This window comes from Microtus oregoni, unplaced genomic scaffold (genome assembly GCF_018167655.1).
Source record: "Microtus oregoni isolate MIOR12 unplaced genomic scaffold, Mior012 000022F_ref0000154, whole genome shotgun sequence".
NCBI classification, from domain to species: Eukaryota; Metazoa; Chordata; class Mammalia; order Rodentia; family Cricetidae; genus Microtus; species Microtus oregoni.
Genome location: NW_024543081.1, coordinates 37239846 through 37259148, shown reverse-complemented (window position 1 = coordinate 37259148; position 19303 = coordinate 37239846). Strand labels below are relative to the sequence as shown.

Here is a 19303-nt window from a genome sequence, read left to right as displayed (position 1 = left end):
TGAATATCTGGAGAGTTTTCTTAGGTTAGCTTGGCAAAATTTCTCTATATGCTTGAAGAGGGCACCTTTTTGTTTGTTTGTTTTTTGAGACAGAGTTTCACTGTGTAGTCCTGGCTGTCCTGGAACTCACTCTGTAGATCAGGGTGGCCTCAAACTCACAGACATCCACCTGCCTCTGCCTTGTGAGTGCTGGGATTAAAGTCAGGCAGCACCACTGCCCAGCAGGGGAGACCATTCTTTATGGACAAAAACAATCTATGTCTTTGTCTCTTGTATGATATCAAATCATGTTCTGCTTCTTTCTCTTAACAAAATATGTGTGATTGCACTCAAGATACACCTGAAAAAAAAATCCAGGATAAATCTCATCTCGGAGCCTCCACCACATCTTTAAAGACCGTTACTAAAGAAGATAACAGATGTGTAAGTGAGTAATACGAATAGAGAGCAAGGCCCTTCCAGGTCTGGAAAGACTGATGGAGTCAGGATATCAACTGAGATTCCAAGCTTACAAAGATCTTACATATAAAAGACTTAATGTGATTCTTAGTTAGAGCAGATAACTCTGAGTGGGGAAAAGACCAGTTAAATGGTCTATGCTTTTGGTCCATCTTGTGTGTGGGATACCTGGGCATTGATTTCTCATCTCACAAGAAGAGAGTAAAGTGTTAAGGGGACAAAGAACTAAGAGAGTTGAGAATTATACCTAGAGGAAAACTTTGATTATTCTCATATGGAAGTGAGCTGGAAATGTTTAGAAAGAAGCTGCCAAGATTGCTGCTAGGAAATCCCAAGCGGTGTCTAGTCACTCTGTGAATATCTGTTAAACTTCAAAACTGTCACGGAGTGGAGCCAAGCTATCCCACACTGGCTTCCAAGTGGACAAAGTTGATGAAACTTGAAAATATATATTGGAGAAGGGACAGCGTCTTCAACAAATGGAGCTGGACAATATTGGTCTTTCACCCTGTACAAAAACCAGCTCCAGATGAATCAGGGGGCTTAATGTAAGACCAGAAAGTGTTACAGGAAAAAGGAGGAGAAACACATCAAGATGTGGGTAGATGCGCGGGCTTTCTGAATGGAACTCCAATCTCAGGAAATCATGGCAACAACTGACAAATCGGATCTCGTGGCATTAAAAAGCTTAACCAAGTAAAGAAATGTCCTATAGCCATCTGACAACGAATATCTGGAATATGCACTAAACCTTATAAGAAATCAAATGACCAATCAATAAAGGGGCTAATGAGAAGAATGAAGAGTTTGCAAAAGATGAAGTACAAATCGTCAGTCAGAGAAACATACTGAAGATGCCATTTCATCCTCATCAGAACGTCAGTCATTAAGAAAGCAAGAACAAATCTTAACAGTGATGGGGCAAAAGGGACCCTTACATATTGCTGGTGGGGAGGCGACGCCAGCCAGTCACTATGCAAGTTAGTGTGGAGATTCTTCAAAAACTCAGAATCTATCTTATACCTGGGTAAATAGCCGAAGGCTTCAAGTCAATGTGTCACTGGGGCAGTACAATTCACAGCAGGTAAAGTATGGAGATAGCATTGGTGTCCAACAAAAGAGGGGTACATGTGTGTGTGTGTGTGTGTGTGTGTGTGTGTGTGTGTATGTGTGTGCCATGAAAATGTCTAACAGAAGAAAGAGGAATAACACTAACAGAGGAATAAAGAGAAGACAAATGAGGACAAGTGGGTGGGAAACAGAATATGTTCAACATAAACTATATACTTGAGTGAAAGCTTAAAGAATAAATCATTGTTTTCAAAAGTTTTATTATATAAAAATGTGGAGGCTACATCAAAAAGAACGATGGATGAGGAAATCCACCCCCAAAGTGAATAAGAGCCTCAAAAATCAAATTTATCTATTCCCATATAGAGGGTTTTAGTGTAACTGCTCCAGGAGATCTCCAGCTTCTAGGGACTGTGTAAGATACCTAACTTCCATGGACCATGTATCTTCCTATTTTTCCCTCATCAACAAAAGAGAATTTTGAACTGTTGCTCTTTTTTATAACCTTCATCATTTTGTTTTTAGTATTTTCATTTGGGGTGATAGAAATGGGCAAAGTCTACTAAGTTATAAAAATGTTAGGTATGAAAAAGAAAGCCTGATTTTATTGGTCTTTGATTTATTGATGGACATGACACCTTCCCAACAGAGAGGTTATGTAGAACACTTTCCAAGGTTATATGACCTCAAAATATATTTTTATTTAGCATTCAGATTGATTAAAAAATTTCTTCTGTACAGAAAAAAAAGGAATTAACTAGACCTTAACTTTTAGATTCAGAAATAGAAACAATAGAAAACAGAAAAGGAAAATACTGAATAAATTTAAAATAAACAGAGATAGAGGAAGAGTTTTGAGATGATTAACATAGAAGTTATCTAGAGAGAAAGTTTCGAGATAGAACAATGTCAAATGCTCATAGAACAATGTAATACAAAGCATTAATTAAATAAAAAGTTGATTCTTTTAGAAAATCAGTGATTAATAAACCCTCATCCAGAGTAACTGAAAGGCAGACAGAGAATATCTAAATTAACAAAAGTAGAGATGAAAGGGTTGGGTGCCAATTTATAGGAGGAGGGTCCACTTGTTTGTCTCGGCCACCTGGCTAGCTTTGCCCTGAAAGAACCACACAGAAACTGTATTATTTAAATCACTGCTTGGTCCATTAGCTTTAGCTTCTATTGGCTAACTCCTACATCTTAACTTAACCCATTTCTATTAATCTGTATATCACCACGAGGCTGTGGCCTACCAGCAAAGTTTCAGCACATCTTATTCTGGCGGCGGTTCCAGAGCATCTTCTTCTGCCTTCTTCCTCCCAACCCTCTGTTTAGTTTTCCCTGCCTAGCTCTGTTCCCCTATAGCTCTGCTATATAGGCCCAAAGCAGTTTCTTTATTAGCCAATGAAAGCAACACATAGACAGAATGACCTCCTACAGGGAACATAACAACAGATATTGAGGAGAGGCCATGCTTTAACAATATGTACTCCATCAAACTAGAAATCTAAAAGAAATGGTTACTTTTCTCAATACATACTATCTACCAAAGTTAAGTCAAGATCAGGCAAGCAATTTAAACAAACTTACAATCCTTAGTGAAATGGAAGCAGACATTAAAAATCTCTCAACCATAAAAAGCCCAGGGGCAGGTGGTTTGAGTGCAGAATTCTATCAGACTTCAAACAAAGATTCACTCCAAAACTTTCAAATTATTCCTCAAAAAGCACAAACAGAAGGAACATTGCCCAGTTATTCTTAACAAGGCCACTGTCACTTTCATACCTAAACCATGCCAAAAGGAAAACAAACTTGGCTGATAGCTCTTTATATACATTTTAAAAGAATTCCGTTGATAGTCTTTTATGCAAGTTTTTTTTTTTCAAAAGAATGAAAAAAAATCTCTAAGATTCTACCTGAGTCTAGATAGATCCAGTCTTGTTTTTATAAAAACAGTGCAAACTTTATTCTCTGAGCTTTCATGTCTGCATCTATGAAATATTAAAAATATTAAATCTTAGAGTTGCCAGGTATCGTACCAGAGGCTTACTTCTCCCTCCTATTCCCATCCACAGCATGTATACACATGCTAACACTAATGTGTACGTGCACACACACACATACACTCGAAGCTTGACTAACTGTAGTAGAAATTACAATATTATTTTTTATTGTAAACAGGCAAATATTTTCCTGTAAATATTTTTTCACTGATTATACTATTATTTCTAAAACTTGAAATTAATGGCCCACTGTTAGGTGAATCTCTTGCCATCTGTCAGATGGTCAATTGTAGGGCCCATGGGTCTACCCCTGCTCCTGGGTTTCATCTTGAGGACAGTTTTTGGCCATCCAGCTAAACATCCTGTTTGTTCCTGTGCTCCTCTTGCCCCCCTGGTGGTTAGCTATAGGGCCATTGTTGACCCCACCTTGGGTGTGGTAATTTCCCACCTGCATGGGGGAAATTCCATTGTGCAGCAGCTAGGTATTTAAGGTTTTTCCTAAGTTTGAATAAACGGCATTCAGCTGATCTCCCTTTGAATGACCCAGGTCTCTTGTGTGTTCTTTCAATCTCCAGGCCCGTGCCTGGCTAACGAGCCATACAGTGGTGGGCGAAGTGTACCCAGAGTAACTCAGGTGTTACAGTTGGAGGCCCATCGGTGAGATCAGGAGTTCCAGTTGGAGACCCATCAGCGAGATCAGGAGTTACAGTCAATACCGGTCTAGCTTTAATGAAAGATTCAGGCAATACAAGATGAATATGTGACCATCTCGTATGTGTTGCTGAGGCCCTTGGTGCAGCAGAAGCCAGACAACAGCTACTTCCCCTTCTAAGAATTTTGGAGCAGCTTATATGCAGTCTTTGAGGGATCCTAAAACATGGGGGTCTTATTAAAATATGCTGAGAGCACATTAGAATATGGTTGAGGTGGGGAAAGGGTTGAAATGGAGTTGAGGTGGGAAACAAGTAGCTGGACAAACAGACTCACACACTCAAGTTCAAACACTCAACTGAGATTAGACGCTTGCTTAAAAGTCTAAACTATGAAGTGGCCAAGCCAGTTTTTACAAGTAATCCAAAATAAACAGTAAAGAATCCACATAAAAATTAGATTTTTACTAAATTCCACTTTGACTTTAAGCATCAGAAAAGAGACTGGATGATGTGGGTTTTGCTGTCCACATCCTGCAGTTCTTTTTAAACCCTGGGTATTAATACCATGTTTGACATGTAAGTTAGAAGACATATAGACTGATTCTTCACTTGAGCAAATGCTTCCTTTGCTGTGTGGAATCTTCCTTAATTTCCTATAAACCCCTTTGTCAAGCCTTGGGATTGCTTCCTCTTCTATTGGGTTCCTGCTTAGAAAGTCTTTGCCTGTTCCCTGGTTTGGGAGTGTCTCACCTATATTTTCTTCTATCAGCTTCAAAGTTTCAAGTCTTAAATTCAGTCCTTTGATCTACCTTGGAGCTGATTTGTGTGCTGCGTGGGAGATGTGGATTAGTTCCATTCTTCTCGTGTGAAATCCAGTTACCCCAGCACATATAATAACAAAGCTGTCCTTTATGTAATGTGTGCTTTTGACATCTTTTTCAGAATTGGGTGGGTGTAACTGTGCAGGCTTGTTTCTGGGCCTTCTATTTTATTTCAGTGCCTCACAAGTGTGTCTGTGCCCGTACCTTGCTGTTTCTGATCCTAGGGCTCTACAGTCAGATTTGAGTTAGTGTGCTATGATAGCTCCAGTATTGCTTTCCGTTAAGGGTTACTCTGGCTGTTCCTTATCTTCTGTGCTTCCGTATAGATTTTAGGATTCAGTTTGTTATTTGGTCCTATGATGAACATTATTAGTAATTTGATGGGGATTGAATCGAATCTGCAGACCAATTTCCTGTTTTGTATACTGAAAGCAAAACTACTTTTCCACAGCTTGGGCCAACAGTAAATGCCATTTGTTTTCGGCAATGATTCTTACGGGGGATAAAGGACGCATGGGCTTCCTCTAGGGCCGCAGTCTGTTAGGAACCAACATGACAATGAGCATCCAATAACTGAAGAGGATTTATTTTCTCCTCGTAAGAAAGAACTGGCAAATATTTCATTCACATCATCTCCTCTAATCAACACAGAGGCCTTCGTGATTGGAATATTTGCTCCAGCTTTGCAGACCAAAATTCACATTATTTCTTAATTTATTCAGATGTATGCAGCTGCTAAGCCGCTGAGCTGGGATTCTAATGATTTTCATCTGACCCTGAGTTATATCCGAGGTACCCTTCTCTCTCACCTTTCCGAAATGACAAGGCACATTTGTATTCTCCATGAATATACCTTAAATGACAATAAACTCTCAGATTTATATCTCTCTATGTGGAGTTATTATGAAAACTACTGTTTACTGATCAAAGACAGGCCGTCTAGCTTCAAATTCATTCACTTATGATGCAAAGAACAAACCAGAAAGATTTTCCTTATGCCCACGTCATGCATAAGGAAAGAGCACATTCACCAAAGAGTTCAGAATGTGATTTGCTTCCTGCTGGAGGGATCCCATTCCAGAAAGGCAGTCTAGATTAGGAGGATAGATACTGCTCTAGACAAACATACCTGGAATAATGCCCTAAAAAGAGCTAGCTGCAATATTAGTTCATAGACCTTTTGTTTTTAGGGCATTTCACAAAGCCCAACTCTGTGGTTCTCTTTTCAGACATAAAAAAAGAAAGGAACAAGGCAGAACCATCACAAACAGACCAACCCAAGTGGACCATGAGGCAACAGCGCCCCCTGCAGCATCCGAAGAGGTAACGTTTCAAAGCTTTCTAGGTGGAATCAATTTTAGAAAATTAACCTGCCCCAAGTGCCGGTTTTCTGACTCATTTCCATCCTGGGTCAGATGTGCTTCATTCTCCTTCCCAGATTCCCGGGAATCTTTTCCTGCAATCGGAAACTCTGTCAAGATATGTCTTAACTTCACTCAATACTTGATGGAGAGTGACAATTTAAGAGCCAGTATGTCCCCTCCGCAGAGAAACTTCAATTCTGACTAAGAAGAGGGAAATGTTAACTCCGTGCAATAGGCTGTCCTCACTGTATCAATGTGAGGCTTCAGAAAGGGGAGGGAGGGAGGAAAGAGGGAGGGAGGAGGGAGGGAGAGAGGGAGAGACTGACTAATGCACTCCTCATGCATGTGTGAACCCCTAACCCTTCCAATAGTGGCTGTTCTGTCTGCTTTTTAACATTTAGACCTAAGTTCCAGTCTGACCACAAGATGGCATCGCTCTCCAACAGTTAACTTCTGCACCAGGTAGGGTCTGGTGTGCAGAGATGCCCAGCAGGCCAAAAACAAACAACTAACAAATAAAGAAAACCAACTAACCAACCAACCAAAACCAAATGAAATGGAACAAAAAACTCGGTGAAGGCAGTGGGCATAGCCCTTCACACTCTCTTTTTAATCACCGTTTGAAATTTTATTTTAAATTTTATTATAAAAAGTTGCAAATAAAAAAGAAAAGAAAGAAAATAACCGGACCCGAAGACTCTACAGCTCAATGAACCCCTTTCTTTCCAGTTACAGCAACTATTGAGAGCAGAGGCTGTGGGGCATCGCACTGGGTTGTATGCTCTCGCTAGTTTGGTTTTGTTTTTTAGCTTAGCTTTAGATCTCCTTTCAGAGCTCATGCTCACTGCCTACATTCAGTCCTTCCTTGGGGCTAATGTTTAACCTTCTGCTCTCTCTTGTGCGTATTATTCCACACCCACAAGCCCACTTTTTTTACACATAAACACATATTATTGACTAGATTTCCCATATCAGGGAGAACATGCAGGATTTTTCTCTATTATTTTGCCAAAAAATTTTTAAAAGAACAGACTTCATTTTCCAATGAGCTTCAGAAATAAAGAGAAGAAATTTTCAGTAATTCTGTCCTAATTCTAGTTAAATATTAAATCATGGAGCCTTTAATCCACAACCTATGAAATAATCCCTTTACAGAAAAGAATCTCACAGAAAGCCATTTCAGGGGAAATGTCAACTTTTTTTTTTTTTTATTTCACTGTGTCGAGGAAGAAACAATGATGGGTTCTTTCTTGAAAAACTTCCTCATGTTTGAGACGAGCTTGTACTATTTATGGACAGAGGGAGAAATGGTCCAATTGGCTGACTCTGTTGTGGTTTTCCAGCTGGTCCCAATCGTTGAATCAGAACACAGATACCCAAACTCGTGTGCGCACAAATGCTCGCAATTCCAATAATCTAAGGCTAGTGCACTGCACCCCACTTCACTCCCCACAATTGGACCCAAGAAACGCGCCCCCCCCCCGCCCTCGCCGTGTCCCCGCTCTCCCCAACACCTCCTCTCCTGCAGCTTGACCTAGGCAAAACCTCCATCCGCACTTAGCCAGCCTCACTGGGTCTCCCTGTCTGTCATATAGCTTTTCTCTAGAGACACATTTGATTATAGGTATCACCAGGTCATCGTGTGAATGTCAGGGAAAACAGCTTCTCCCACACAAGACAAAATCTGTACTTTCATTGCAAAACAAGCTGCTCTCTAGGAGATGGAGCTTCACAGGCAGAGGAGAAATTCTAGGGGCCGGGCAGGAGCGCAAGGTTATTCGGCAGGGATTTGTTCTAGATAGTACACATTTTCTCCGTCAAAACATGGTGAGCCAAAGTGATAACATTTGGCAGAAATATGAGCTCGGGACTTTTTTTTTCCCCCTTTTGTTTTATTTCTCACACTCAAAGCTTCACTTAAGACCTGTTCCTCCCTGCGCGTTTTCCCAGAGCTCCACTCCAGGTTCCAGGACGAAGCACGAGCTCCCCCTACCGACATCCTTGGAGAAAGACAGGCTCTGTGAACCTGGAGAGATTTTTCTCCTGAGTTTGGTCCAACTTGTCAAAAATTGTTTAAACACGCGAGAAGTTGAAAATTCTTGCGTTTTGAACTAACACTCAATTTAAACTTCTGGAAAAATGTTTTATCCAGTGTACTAATGCAAACACATGTGATGACATAATCAACTTTCTGCTCCAGCTTGTGTAGGTCGTACATTATTCAGCGGGCTGATAAAATACTTGGAAATCCCTATTCCATTTTACAGCATGACAGTAACATTTCCATGTCTACGTCCACTGAAGAGGATCCTATGAGATGAGAGCAGATCTTATCTGAGTCTAGTGACAACGTGTAAGATACTTTGGCTGGAGGTGAGGGGGGCTTCCAATTCCTTCCCGGTCTAGCTTGAGCTGACTCTGAGTGCCATGTTCCCTTCTTTCCTTACCATAGATGACATGGTGGCTTTCTTCTAAGCTCTTATAATCAGTGAGGCATTGTGTAGAATTGTCCCGGCATGCTCGTGGTTACCTGGGACATTTGCTTGGCAAATGCTGTATGTCTGGTGGTGGTTGGGTTGAGACTGGCTCCCAGAGGCTCATGTATTTGATTGCTTCATCCCTAGTTGGTGGACTGTGTAGGAAAGATTAGGAGGTGTGGTCTTGTTGGAGGAAGTGTGTCACTTGGGGTGGGCTTTGAGGTTTCAAAAGCCTGTGCCGAGCTCAATCTTGCTCTCTTTCTCTCTCTGCTGAATGTTAACAAACCAGAGGTAATCTCTAACTTACAGCCAGTGCTCCAGGGTCATGGCTGTCTACCTGCTGCTGTACCCCTCACCACGATAGCCATGAATGCATCTCTGAAACTGTAAGTAAGCCCCCGGTTAAGTGCTTTCTTTTACAAGTTTCTTTGGTCAGGGTGTGGCAGTATAGCAGTAGCTGAGGCACATCCTAACTCTGTCAGATTCATAACTGAAGGGATGAAGTAAACAAGGTTTTCCTGGTCTAGATTCCCAGGCCCAATAGAAGCAAGAATCTTGCAAAGAATAGAGGACATTGGGGTTGTGAACTGAGGGCTTTGGTGACCGAGATAGGGCTTTGGTACTAAGAGCTATGTGGGGTGCTGGTCTTTAGGGTGGGTGCTTGTCTTTAGGGTTTACCTCCTTTTGCCTGTAGGCATCCCACCTCTCATCACTGTAACTCAGGCCATTTTAGACTGTAATTAGTAAAGTCTTCCGGAGGTGAAACCATGAGAGCCTGTTTAAAGGGGTATCAAGGATTTATTAGGGTACACTCATGGATACACAAAAGGTAAACAGCCACCATGGTCCTCCATTCTGTCTGGGGGTAAGGGGAAACAGCAGTCCAATCTCCAACCACCACACAAGAGAATGAGCTTCTGCCCCTTCCCCACTCTTTCCTTTAAGATGTCATGTCCATAGACATAGATCTCTCCATCAGATCAGATAGCTCAAAACCATGGGCAGAGCGAATTCCCACTAGATATCCTCCTGTCGACTCTTGGTTCTCAGTATTTCATTTATATGTAGTTAAAACACACTCGGTGCCTTTAAAATAAATCATTATCCCTTCTGCTTTCTCCCAGAATAGCAAAGGCTAGATTTCCAGTACTGGGTATGCTTTCCCTCCTGTAAATTATCAGGAGCTAGTGAGGTCATGGGTCTTCGTGGAGGGCCTGTTACAGCCACTTTCCGAGACTATCATAATTCTAAAACTCATCCTTAAACCCACAGGCCACTGTAGCTCCCACCCTTCTCAAGTCCGACTCTCTTTGCAGCCGGTGGAGACCATTATAGAAAACCACAACTGGTCCAAAATGCAGAGATCAACTGATCGCAGGATGCCCAACCTCTACGATGCATCTTCTGCACTGAAGGCTCGGGGGACATCACAGAAGAGGGGGTGAAAGATGGTAAGAGACAGACGATCAGGAAGTCCACTGTGAGCTGTGACTCCGAAAAGTGACAGGGAAGCTACACCCATGATACTCAAGTTACGTGGCCACCTAAACAAAGCCTGAACAATGACAATCCCAACAGACATGTTACCATAGAAGGAGGAGATCTCATGGAGCCCCAGGAGCAGACACAGAACTACCGGAAACGAATAACTGCCGAGAGAGGGAGAATTTGTCTTCCCCGGGCATGAGCTCTCTAATTGGTTTTCCAATACCAAGTAGTTAGCCCTTAAATCATATACATACAGGCAACAATAAACAGGCGCAATAGGTTACAGTTATCTATTTATACACATGGGTAGTAATAATAGGCAAGGAGACTATGAATTCGAGAGGGAGGAAGGACATAGAAAGGGTTGGAAGGAAGAAAGGGTAATATGGTATAATTACATCTTAATTAAACTTTTAAAACTATCAGAGGATGCCACACGATGGGTGGTGGTGACTCTCGGAGCTGTGCAGTCGTAATGATTGGCTGAGAGGGCAGAGCATCTGTAGAGATGTTAAGTGGATAGATTCTGACCCTGCTAAAATGTGCTGCCCTGTCCTCTCGCACCCATTAAGACCATAGCATTGATCCAGTCGGAGCAAGGTGGTGCCGTTTGGAAGGAAGTAGTCATTTACTAGGCTGGGTGTTCCGGCATGAAATTGATGCAAAACTCTGTAGTTTAAAAGTGCTTTGTCACTGCAGAAGGAAAACAAAGCTTAGCTCAGAGCTCCAAGAGTTCAGAATGAGCATGGACCAGGCAGTGGAGAACGGACAGCAATGAGCCTGGAGCCGGCAGGACCCATGGGAGGATGTTGAGATTTTGGGAAGGAGTTTTGGGTAAGGTGTCAAGTACACGTGGGCTCACTTTGATTTTCCTGGATACCTTTAATCCTGGAGTTTAAAGTCTGAGATACAATTACCAATGGCACGTGGATTTACACGCTTGGTGATGTGTATTCCATGTCCATGAATTTGGGGAAAGTAAGACTTGAGGTTTCAGAATACCTTAAAATCCAGAAGGTTTCATACTGACATGGTACAAGGGAATGGTTTAGAAGAAAGTCTAAAGATGCCTCCCAGATTGTGACTCTTCAAACAGTGAGTGGGAAATCCAGGGGGAAGAGCTGATGGAACAAGAGGGTGGGAATGTGAGGCTGTAGCAGGTAAAACCCTTGAAGCTAGAGATGATAGGATTCGCAGCTACCTCTAATGGAAGTCAGTGTTAAATTCAATAGGTAATTGGTCTGCTGGTGGTTTGAGGACACTGCTAAAGGATCAGGAATGATAAAAAGCTGTGGGGACTGCTTAAAGAAGTCTAGGGGTGAGCTAGAGGAAGATCACTGCCCACGGACAATGGTATTCCTCTGTTGATCTGAAGGTTCTTAGGCCAAAGCTGCACCCAGTCCATCTTTGGCAGGACTGAGGACAAACCCCTGAAGGAACAACACCGCCCTGCTGTGGAGGTTCAGGTTTGTATGTGTGTCTAAGATGCTAACGGGGCTGCAAGTCAAAGCTTCCCTTGTTCATCTCGTCTTGATTTCGCGTTCAGTAACATTAGGGCGGTAACCAAAATCAGCCTCGAGGAGTACATTTCCACTATGGAAATTGGCAGATGATACAAACAGAAGATCCTGAATCTCCAGGAAAACTGATGGTTAAACACAGGTCATCAGCATATTATTATACATGCCATGTGCATGTATGTGCATAGTGTGTGCTCATGCTTCTGTGTGTAGTCACTGGGGAATCTTAAACAAAAAGAGCTGAAGTTACTTTATTAAATGTTCTCCCCCACACCACTCTCTAAAACATTCATGGATCCTGAATGCACGCATCCCATTATCAAAGTCAGATATGAGAATTTCAGCGCAGGATGAAACCTGTTATCTTAAAAGATAAAAAGTAACCATCATCCTGCACATCTGAGACATGAAAAGTAAGTTTCAACCCTGCTATGCTTAATAAGGAGAACAATCCCTTCTGGGTCATTATTGGAAATGTCAGCTGCTCCAGGATGTCATCTTATGGATGATGGTGCATACACATTCCATTCAAGTCTTTGCATTTGACTCTCAACTCACAGCCCTCGCTGTGTGGTCCTCTCAGCCTCGAGATGTCCTTTGCCTCATCTGTAAAAGGGAGACAACCTTCCGACCAGGGCAATTGTGGACAGCAGAGTGATAGAAATGCCAGTGTGTATTAGTCATCGTCAGGCTTAATAAAAAATGGCTATAGATAAAGAGCTATCAGCCCAATCATTCTCTGCAGTCACTTTCTGCCATTCACCTTTGATGAGTTACAGAAAATCCACTGGGAACGGGAGACGAGAGAATCAGAGTCTACGATGTAAGAGGGTCTACCTCGTATTGCTTACAACAGCTTATGATCGGTGAGGGTGGTCTAGGGTGGGCCTGCAGGAAAGTGGGAGCCCATCCTTCCTGCCAAGCTCAGCCGGACCCACAAGGTACACTCTGTCTAAAAATAAACTCCTAAGGCCATATTTCCAAAGAATCTTCTGCCTGCTTACACACACACACACACACACACACACACACACACACACACACTTTCCTGAATGCAAGATCTCGATGTGCCAAGCGACAGAACAGCGGTAGCCAGTGTGGAAGCAATGGCAGACGCGGAATAAGACTGAATTCATCACAGGCATCCCTCCAGAAACAGAAAGGGAGGTGAAGAAAAAAATCTCAGGGAGGTGAACAAGAGCATGAAAGGCTCTTTTAAAAAAATTCCCAATTAAGTGTGGCATGGAAGGACGTGATCCACGTGAGAAAGAACAAGGCAGCTGACGGCAGCGGCGGCTGCCGAGTGCAGTTTTAATATTTGCCGTCTGCCATTGGGAAGAAAGAGTTTGGATAAGTGCCCAAATTTCCTAACCGTTAATTATATACATCCCAGAGGACAAATTAAAGAATGTGCCAATAATACCCGAGACTTAGGTTAGAGTTCTAGAGGCTGTCAGACGCTTGCCTCACAGGGGCGGAGAAATTTTCCTCCATACTTTTCACACTCTGTGGGGGAGGGGGAGAAAGATAGCCGCTAGGGGATGGGTTTCAGAATCCTGATGTGGCTCTCATTTCACTTGTGTCCACTCCCCGTTTTCTTCACCGTCACGTGAGCACCCAGCAGTGAAGGGCCTCCAGGGAAAGATTTCAAGCAGTCACATTTATGATCTATTTTACAGGATCAAAGAGCAGAGTAGCCGCAACGGCCTAGTCTTCACAGTCTTGTTTGTCTGATTCCTTTGAAGATATGGCATGGTACTCCTGGGATTGGCCTCCTTTCGCAGAGCTTTCATGGGGAGCCTGGCAAGGTTTTCAGTGCTTGAAACAGATGCGTAGACGCGAGACCTAGGAGACTGAAACCAGGACTGATTGATGGAAGAGGAAAAGCTGGTCTGAGCATCCAAGAGGACAGGAGAAGAGGACATACCAGAGCCAGACTGGAGGAAACTGTGGGCATCTGCCGCATGCTTACGATCAACTGGTGCAATTGGCATTTCCAGCCTCTGATCTGGGGGTGACAGTGCCTCACTGTGTCTTTTAAGCCCCAAAGGACACCTTTGTCCGAATTAGGGAACTGGAAAATGGGATTGGGGAAATTGGTCAGAATGTTAGACAAGTCCCTATGCAGAGCCTCCTCATTGGCTCACACACAAACACATGCCACTTGTCATTAGTCCCTCCCTGTAATCATATATGTTTATAAATACCAGCCTTGTTTCATTGCTGGGCAAGGCATAAAGTTTCCTGGAGATGCTGGACTCAAGATACCCGAAGTGCAGTAGAAAAGATGAGGATGCAACATCAAAACTGTACACTTGTCCAAGTGATAAACAAACAAAAAAGTTTGTGGAACCTACAAATGGCTGGTCAGTATTCCATAAGGTCCTTTAGATCAAGGAAGATAATTTTATCTTTCAGTCCATCTTTATCAATACATTAACCAGAGTTAACGAAAGAAACATAACGTCCGCCCCCGTGTGTGTGTGTATCATAGATAGAAAGAGATAGATAGATAGATAGATAGACAGAGAGAGAGATTGATGAATAGATAGACAGATGGATGGGCAGACAGTCAGATGTGTGCACATGATGGGATTTATTATGGGCATTGGTTCAAGCAGCTGCAGAGGCTGAGAAGCCCCGCTGCCTGTCATCCATAGGATGATGAGACAGAAGGGCCAATGGTTTCTTCCATACACTGGAGAACCGAGGAGAGCCTAACCGTGAGTCCAGTAGTGTGAGGACCAGACACGCCAGCGCTGAAGGGCAAGGGGACCTGTATGTGAGCTGAAGCAGACTTAGAGGACTCCTTCTTTCTCAGGTATTATTTTGATCCGAGAACTTGATTGATGTCCATTTACATAAGTTAAGGTAGTTTTCTTTACCCCATCTCCTGACTCATACAAATGTCCCTCTCTTATCCAAAGCTGCTTAACTCCAGGGCAGAATGGGTTTTTTCTCCCAGATGAAATAAACTGAAAGAAATGTGCAGGCTTTAGTGTCAAGCTTTTAAAAATGCCCTGTCTGGATACTGTAGCCAGCACTGACATTTCTCCAAGGAGCCTTCGAAATATCACAAACATTTGACAAGACAGATATCTAGATACTTCCTTCTCTTATAAATAATAAAAAGCCAAGATACATAGTTCAGAATTCACCACCCCCAAGTTTCATACTTTGCTTTCTAAAGCACTCTCAAACCATGAAGGCAGACAAGCAATATGTCTTTGTCTGTGCTTCTGGAGCAAAATATGTGAGTCTGTGTAATTTGTAAAGAATGGGAATTTATTTTTGAGCATTTTGAAGGCTGGGAAATCCAAGGTCGAGTTGCCAGCAGGTGTCTTGTCGGGGGCTGTCCTTCACAGATGGCTCTATCTGGGTGTTCTCACATGGTGGAACAGACAGAAAAGATAAAAGCTCCCGTGGCACACAGCAGAAGAATGAGAAAGACCAAACTCACTCCTTCAGTCCCTCCCCCAAAGTCTGGGAACCCATCCATTTGATGCCTTCACACTCCCACCACACCCACAGACCCACAACTTCATGTTCCTGTATTGATAATTCAGTTGTCTCATGGAAGTGGGAGTCAGATCACGGCAAAACAGAGGGTTAGAATAGGTACATGGATACTCCTCCTCCGACTTTACCATAAAAACAAGAATCAGTCAACTTAAGGAAACGTTATAATTTCCATTTCCCTTTGTAAATTGGTAGTGAGGAAAATCTTGGAAACTTAGATTTTAATGCACTCTAAACATTAAAAGACACGGTGATTGTGAGGATGGGGAAAGAGTAAGGTCTGTACGTGTTGCTCTACACAGAAACATCACTGTTTATAACTCATCCTCCTCTTTTTGAGAACACCTGAGAGATACCTAATTTAAATAGATCTGGGACAAAGTAATAGTAAAACACTAATACCCAGATCTCTAAACTTTTGTTAATTTTTATGTGCTCTTTGGGCAAAAGATGAAACAGCAGGATTTTTGTTTGTTTGTTTTGTTTGTATTTTTTGTGATGAAAAAAAACCTCATAAACAATAGTTTCAAAAGGCTCTCCCAAGGAGCATCACATCCAAATGGCTGAGAAGCCTAAAACCCAGGAGTGGAAATGTTCAGGATATGCAGGGGTTATCGTGCCTAGCTTATATAACAGAGATAAAAGCTTAGGGAAACTTAGGTAGCTGAAAGGTTTAGAGGAATGAACCAGCGGCAAGTAAGTCATGGAAGAAAACAACTGTAAAATACCCAGCAATGATCACAGTCACGTGACTACATGTTAAGCTACAGGGACCACAGGAGTGTCATGAGACCAGCGTGAAACTAGTGACATGGGTGGGAGCCATGAGAAAATCATAGACCAATCAATCTAGCTTGAATACAGCTGAGAAAAATTTGACAAACCAGATACTCAAGAGTATTTAATGGCAATGTCATACTGTCTGCATGCTGATCTTCATACCATGGTGGAGGATACAGGAAAGATGGCAGGGTAGGGGTTTTCTACTATCATTTCCACATGGTACACAGATGGAATAAAATGACCTGAGATTGAACACAATGAAGGAGAGTGATTTCATTTTATCTTTATTGACCTTCCTTCAATGTAGTAAACTTTGTGTCATGAGATTCCCAGTTAGTTTCCCAGAGGGAAAAATGAGTCTATAGAGAGGAATACAGGGCTTTTCTGAGTGCACAGAATGTTGCAACAAGGCTCAATGCTTTCTCCCCAAACCCAAGGGGTGATTGGCACAGAGGAATATTTGGGGGAGTACCTAGGAACAGAAAAGAAACAGATTACTGCTTCAGTAGGGATGAATCCTGACCACTCACAGCAACCTACGGTTCCAATGCAACACTAACAGAATTCCAGGAGCATTTTCACAATGTTAAGAAAACCAATCCTGAAGCTTAAAATCTGTAAAGAAAAATAAAGAACAGCGAATTTATTCTTATGCAAGAAGAAGGAAGCTGAAGGCATCACACCTCTGACTCCAAACTCTATTACAAAGCCATAGTGCATCAAGGTACATGGCATTGGCAGAGAAGGAAGCATAGACTTGAAACATAAACATAGCATAGCACAAAGGAACAGAACAAAACAAAGTGCAGAAGGAAACCCATGGCCAGCTAATCTTCAACAGAGATACCAAGGGTGCCCTATGGGAAAGAATAGTCTGCTTGACAAACATTGCTTAGAAAAATTGTATATCCACAAGAAATGCATCGAATGTGATCCTTATTTTTACAGCTTATATAAAAAGCAATTTTAAGGGGATCAAAGACTTAAGCATAAGTCCTAAAAGTCCTAAAACTCCTAGAAGAAGAAAACACAAGGAAAAGCTCCTGGAAGCCAGTCTTGGCAATGGCTATTTTGAGGAGAAATATGACATTGTGAGCATAGTCAACAAAAGTAGAAGTGAAGAGATTTCATGATATCAAACCAACAAGCTTTAATACAGCAAAGGAATCGGGTAGCAGGGTAAAGAGACAGCCCAGGCAACAGGACAAAATATTTGCAAGCCATGTAACTGACAGTTGACTAATATCCAAAATAAATAAAGAATTCTTAGAATTTAATGGCAGAAATAAACATAATTTTAAAGCTGGCCAAGAACACCAACAGATGTTTTGTCTGTAGAAGACATAAACGAGCCAAAAAAGAAGATAATTTCATCTATCACCTGCAAAATGTAAACCAAAACCACAAGGACACACACCTTGACACCAAGCAAGTTCAATTTACTTTTCATTGAAACAAGTATTGTTAAAAGTGTTGAGAAATTAGAGACATTGTACAATGTTGGGGAGACATCAATCTGATGTAGTCACCATGCATAAAAGTATGGAGGTCCCTCAAAACGTTGAAAATAGAATTTTTATAAGCTATATTAATCTTAATTCATTTTTATATTGAAAGGAAATAAAACAGTATTATCTATACATTGAGGTGTTTCCTGCCCCCTCACTTCTCCTCATATTTATGGCAGAATTATCTATAAGACAGAAACACCTAAATGTTCTTTGACAGATAAATAAAAGTTTATTGCATGTGCACGTACATGTGTGCATGTGTGCAAACACCACACACACAAACACACACACACACACTAAGAGGGATTGTTATCCAAACATGAAGAGGATATGAAAAGCATTGTTCTAAATAAAATTAAGCACAAGACAAATACTTATGATCTCACGTATGTGTTTAGTCTAAAAGTAAGTTGAAAAGAGAACAGAATGACAGATACTATGGTCTACAGCAGAAGTTCTCAACCTGTGGTTCATGACTCTTGTGGGTCAAGTAGCAAATATCATTCATATCAGATATTTATATTATTATTTATAACAGTAGCAAAATTACAGTTTTAAAGCAGCAACCAATATAATTTTATGGTTGGTAGTCACCACAATATAAGGTACTGTATTAAATGGTCACAGGATTACAAAGGTTTAGAACCATTGGTCTAGAGACTTGGGAATGAGATAATGTGTACATTTTCAGCTATGAGTTGAATAGGTTATTAAGATGTAATATAAAATATGATGACAGCAGTTTATAATAATGTGAAATTTGCTAAGGGAGGACATGTAAGTAAGTGATGAATATATTTATTAGCTTGATTATAGTAATTATTTTACAAAGTATACACATATTCAAACCTGACATTTATACCTCAAATGTTTATAATTTTATTCAACAATAATTTTTCAATAAAAGAAATAAAAAACTAAACAGTACGGTAGCCAGTGAATTTATATACCTAATAAAGCCCTTATAAGTCTTCAGAATAAGCTTGTGGAGTCTGTAGCTAACTTAAAAGTAAAGCTAAAAACACCCAGAGTCAAATGTGATGATACACACACACACACACACACACACACACACACACGGAAGAAAGAAATATCTCAGAAAAATCTAGGTGGTGGCAGTACATGCCTTTAATCCCAGCACTTGGAAGGAAGAGGCAAGTGGATGGTTTTGAGTTTGAGGCCAGCCTGGTCTACAGAGCAAGTTCCAAGACAGAAGGGCTACACAGAGAAACCCTGTCTCAAGAAACAAAGCAAAATAAAACAAACACTCTCAGAAGAAAAAAAGGCAAATCAGAAGCAGCAGAAATCCTCTGAAGTAAGGTGTAGATAAAAGGGCACAGACACAAGGTCGTCTCACTAACCATCTGGCAGGATCCAAGATCCATAAAGAGATTGGACAGCTTAGTGATTTACAAACAAGACAATAAAAACCCAACATAAGAACAGACATAGAGTTCCTAATAAGACATTCAAGTTGTTCAGGTGGATAATAAGCACGAGAAAAAATGTTCTAAGTCATTGTTTATCAAAGTCTTACCATCACACATGCACTACAAACTATGGCTACTGAAAATCTAAGAATGATCAGACCATGTCTGGGCCAACATGTAGAGAGACTTGAACTTTCATAC

General features: G+C 41.4%; 1 pseudogene; it reads left to right on the top strand.

The window, feature by feature from the left end:
• Positions 1-6298: 6298 nt before the first annotated feature.
• Positions 6299-19303, top strand: part of LOC121461093 — a 72534-nt pseudogene continuing 59529 nt past the window's right edge.